Below are 5593 nucleotides of genomic sequence, written 5' to 3' on the forward strand. Positions count from 1 at the left end.
AGCCAAAAACGTCCTAAGGGTTTCTTCAAGCTGGTTTTTCATAATTTTTGCACCAAGTGAGTTAATCCTGTAACAACCCGGTTTTGACCCTAATCGGAATAGTAGTTTCGGGACCACAAATCCGAATTAAAATATAATATTTTAATATTATTTCATGTGTTTATTATATGTTAATTTACATGTGTGAAAATTTCGTGAATTAATTTTATTGTTGTGTGCTTAATTTAATAAAAGGACTTAATCGCGTAAAATGTGAAATTTACTAATTAATGTGTAAAGTGCTAACTTGCTAATGCCTTTATAATGTGAAGTCCTTAATAGGAAATTAGGGCATTATTCAAGATAGTGGATGACATTATGCTTATAAATTATAGTTTTTATATTATGTATAAAGGTTATAATAATATATTATATTATAAAATTAATATATTAAAAGACAAACAAATTAAAAGCCACACTTTTCATCTTATTTTGACCGAAACTACAGAAAAGAAAAAGAAAGAAACCTAAGCTAGGTTCGCCATCTTTTGAAGCTTAATTCAAGGTTAGTTTTTGTTCGGTTTTGATAACTTTTACGTTTTGAGATCGTTGCTTTGAATACTACGACCCATGCTTGAATTTCGATTTTAATGAATATTTTGAGTTATGCCATTGATGAATATTTGTGCTTTGTGATATTTGATGATGAATAATGGAAGATATGTCTTAGATTAACATGTTTTGTCTTGGGATTTTTGATGAATTTGAGTATTTAGGGCTAAATTGTGAAAATAAATTTTTGAGGGACTAAAATGTGAAATAAATGCAATGTGTGGACTTGTATGAGAACCATGAATATTCGGCCCTTGTGTGGTATGGTCAAATTTTGTGTATTTTGTGTTTTGTGCAAAAAAGACTAAATTGCAAAAAGTGTAAAATGTTAGGGGCAAAATGGTAATTTTCCCATTTATGTATTTTTGGACTTAATTGAATGTTTTGATGAATAAAAAGGTTAAATTTGATTATGTTTAGATCAAGAAACGAAGAAAACGAATTTGGATCGGGGAAAAACGAAAGTAATCGAATAGTCGATCGTGTCCGCTGATATCCGAGGTAAGTCTATTAGCAATTAAAAGTTATTAAGTTAATATTTACACATGTATACTAATTGTATTTTGTGTTGAGCTATATTTAAAAGTATATTGATTGAATAAATTTTGAAGTATGGATGATATTTATATATATAGCATGTTCGAATATACAAGTATAATCTTGTATAGATTTATGGGTTGAAATTGTTGGATATATATACATATACATATAAGTTATTGAAATTAGTTAAAGTATGAATGTTGCATAGGTATAAATTCTTGATTTTAAGCAGAGGTATGTATAATACATATATATGGTACGAATATATATATAAGTGGTTCAAGGTATGTTTCAATTCTTGTGAAATGAATCTAATGTTATGAATTAAAGATATTTATATATTGTTCGAATATATGTGTATATAAATATATAGGGTTTTGAATTGATTGAAGTATGGAAGTTATGAAAATATGTATATGAAGTCTCAATATATATATGTATATAATTGTATAAATTTTTGGAATTGAATTTAAGGTATGAATTATATATTATGGAATAAGTGTGGTTTGAATGGGTATAAACGTATATACAATTATTTGTATTGAGCTAAAAGTATGGATTGTAAGTCAGATATAAGCGAGCTATGGTCCGCCAATTTCTTGAAAGTGTGGTTAATGCTACATAAATTATACATATATGTTTTAAACATGTGTAATGCCAGATGAGAAAGTATTCTTGTATTTGTGATATTCGTGTTCGTACCTAGCGTGCTTTATGCCGTTGAATTTTCAGACTTTAAGTCTAGCGGGCTACGTCTTGGTGATCTGAATCAAAGTTATAAACCTAGCAGTGCTACGTCTTGGTGATCCGAATCAAAGCTATAAGCCTAGCAGGCTAAGTGCCGTTGAATCTGCTTAAATTAAGTGATTCTATGTATTGAGTATAAATATATATGATTTTTTATATGAAATGGATAAGTTTATGAACATTGTATCAAGGTGGTTGATGATTATATAATCGTTCGAATCTTTGTGAATAGTAAGTATGTATATATATATATCGGTTGTCATGAAATTGTTGGATATATATATATGTGTATATATGTATGCATTCGGCATAGGTGGGTATAGGTGTAAATGTGCATTCGGCACTTATAGTGGATAAGTATAAAAATTATGCTTTTGGTATATGTATTTGAACAATTATATTTAAATGGATCCGATGAAGTGCGAACAATAAGTACTATAGAAATCAAGTATATGCGTTAATGATTATGTTAGTAAATTGATTATATGCATATAATGTATATACATTTGTTCGTTTATGTGTATTAGATAAATACACATCCATTTAGATTTAAACAAAATGACTTAATATAGCAATGTTTGATTAGTAATTATTATTGATAATTGTGATTTCAATAAATTTAATTAAAGAATTATATGATTCTTTTATATGTATTTTAGATATGCTATAGACTTACTAAGCTATAAAAGCTTACTTTGTTTGTTTTCGTCCATTTGCTTTTATAGATTTTGGAGACGCGTTACGAGCTCGGGGATCATCAGCATAGTCCATCACACTATCGACTTCTTTTGGTATTTTGTTAAATATTTGAACTCAATCTTATGGCATGTATAGGTTTGAGTACGATGTTAATTACATTTTGATTGTAAATTATAATAGCTATGCGAAAGTAATTAAATTTTTACGTTGTGATCAGTTTGGTTTTAAAAATGTTGAATTTGTTCGGTAATGCCTCGTAACCCTAATTCGGCCACGGATACGGGTTAGGGGTGTTACATTTTATTGGTATCAGAGCTACGGTTTAGTCGATTCTTGGACTAACGTAGTATGTATGAGTCTAGCTATACATGCCATATTTTTATACCAAGATAATGTGATGACTGCTGACGTCTAAAAATGTGTTTTCGTATAGTAATGGATCCCGAACGAGCCGTAGCAGATGATGTTGAGAGTATAGCGCCTGCTCCCGCACAAGGGACAGAGCCAGTAGATTCTCGACCAATCTCGAGTAACCAGGAGGGAGAGGCTAAACAAGCCTTTTACCAAATGATGAATGACTGGTTTACTCAATATGTCCGAACTAATCCGGTTGCACAACAACCTCCACCCCCGACTAATCCATCTTCGATTCCTGTTATACCTCAAGTAAGTGATCCGATGAGATTACTTAAGCCTCCTGTTGACAAAATTTGAAAACACGGGGCTGAAGAGTTCAGAGCTACTGATGATGATGATGCTGAGCGAGCTGAATTCTGGCTTGATAATACTATTCGAGTGTTTGATGAGTTATCTTGCACCCCTGATGAGTGCTTGAAATGTGCCATATCTTTGCTACGGGACACTGCATATCACTGGTGGAATACACTAGTATCGGTGGTTCGAAAAAGCGTGACTGGGAATTCTTTCGATCAATTCGTAAGAAATACATTAGCCAGAGATTCATTGATCAGAAGCGTAAGGAATTTCTTGAATTGAAACAGGGTCGTATGACAGTGACAGAATATGAGCGGAAATTTGTGAGACTCAGTAGATATGCTCGAGAATGTGTTTCGACTGAAGCTATCATGTGTAAAAGATTTGAAGATGGGCTGAATGAAGATATTAAACTGTTAGTTGGTATACTTGAGATAAAAGAGTTCGTAGTACTTGTTGAACGAGCTTGTAAAGCTGAGGAGCTCGGGAAAGAGAAGAGGAAAGCTGACTATGAAGCTCGAGATTCTCGTAAAAGATCATTCAGTAAATCGTTCCAGTCGACCCTAAGGAAATCTAGAGAGGATCATAGCCGATCTAAAGCTACTGCAGGGTTTCCTAAGTATGATCGAGATCGACCCCCTGTGAGTTCACGAGCTACTTCAGTTGCTAGCGTTGGTAGTGTTCGACAAAATAGATCAGAGTGCAAGCATTGTGGGAAATGGCATCCTAGAGATTGCAGATTACATGATCGGTCTTGCTTTAAGTGCGGTTCAAAGGATCATTTCATTCGAGAGTGTCCAATGGTAGCTGAGCAAAACACTGTGCAGAATACCAGACCGAGTAATGTGCCAGTACGAGGTAGACCGCCGAGGCATTTGAGTAATGTAAGTGGCAGTCAGAGAGAAACAAAGGACACGGCAGTTCGATATGAGGCTCGTGCACCTGCTAGAGCATATGCCATCTGTGCTCGGGAGGAGGCTTCTTCTCCAGAAGTTATTACTGGTACTTTCACTCTTTATGATACTAATGTTATTGCATTGATTGATCCTGGTTCGACTCATTCTTATGTGTGTGAGACTTTAGTATTCAGTAAGACTTTGCCTGTTGAGTCTACTGAGTTTGTAATTAAAGTATCGAACCCCCTGGGCCGGTGTGTTTTGGTTGACAAAGTGTGCAAGAATTGTCCGTTGATGATTCGAGATTTATGTTTTCCGGCTGATTTGATGTTGTTACCATTCGACGAGTTTGATATAATTCTGGGTATGGATTGGTTAACTCTGCATGATGCTATAGTAAACTGCAAACGGAAAACTATTGATCTACGGTGTCAGAATGATGAGATTATTCGGATTGAATCTAATGATCTGAATGGTTTACCAGCAATAATATCCTCGATGTCGGCTCAGAAGTATGTGAGAAAAGGTTGTGAAGCTTACCTTGCATTTGTTCTTGATAGTAAAGTGACCGAAAAGAAGATTGAATCTGTGCCAGTAGTGTGTGAGTATTCAGACGTGTTTCCTGAAGAATTATCGGGTTTGCCACCTATTCGAGAGGTAGAGTTTGGTATTGAGTTAGTATCAGGGACGACTTCAATTTCGATAGCTCCGTACCGTATGGCACCAATCGAATTAAAAGAATTGAAAGTACATTGCAAGAGTTGGTGATAAAGGTTTTGCACACCGAAGTTTCTCTCCTTGGGGTGCACCAGTTCTATTTGTGAGAAAGAAAGACGAACGATGAGAATGTGCATTGATTACCGGCAACTCAATAAGGTGACTATAAAGAATAAGTATCCGTTACCACGGATTGATGATTTGTTCGATCAATTGAAAGGGGCTACTGTGTTTTCGAAGATAGATCGAGATCGAGCTACTATCGATTCTTGAGTTAAAGACTCGATGTGCCAAAGGCGCTTCCGAACGAGGTACGGACATTATGAGTTTCTTGTTATGCCTTTCGGACTTACTAATGCACCTGCTATTTTTATGGATTTGATGAATCGGATCTTTAGGAAGTATCTGGATCGGTTTGTGGTAGTATTTATTGATGACATTTTGATCTACTCTCGTGACGAAAATGAGCATGCCGAACATCTGAGACTTGTAGAGAAAGTGAGCATGCACTATAAATAATAATGGAATTGTAGAGAAAGTTACATACGAACATGAAATGTATTAGATTAATGATTAAATTTATTTATTTAGATCCGGAAAATTCAAATACGAAGCAAGATCGAGGGAAAGAAAAAGTTTGGGATTAGTAGATTTTTGGTTACGAACAAGTATCGAGGTAAGTTCGTGTA

General features: G+C 34.4%; 1 long non-coding RNA gene across 1 annotated transcript; it reads left to right on the forward strand.

The window, feature by feature from the left end:
• The first annotated feature begins 1009 nt into the window (after positions 1-1009).
• Positions 1010-3446, forward strand: LOC128035413 (uncharacterized). The gene is made up of 3 exons (XR_008191888.1): positions 1010-1092; positions 2604-2669; positions 3011-3446. It is a non-coding gene; the product is annotated as an uncharacterized LOC128035413 (long non-coding RNA).
• The last annotated feature ends 2147 nt before the right edge of the window (positions 3447-5593 follow it).

This window comes from Gossypium raimondii, chromosome 12 (assembly GCF_025698545.1).
Source record: "Gossypium raimondii isolate GPD5lz chromosome 12, ASM2569854v1, whole genome shotgun sequence".
Classification (NCBI taxonomy): domain Eukaryota; kingdom Viridiplantae; phylum Streptophyta; class Magnoliopsida; order Malvales; family Malvaceae; genus Gossypium; species Gossypium raimondii.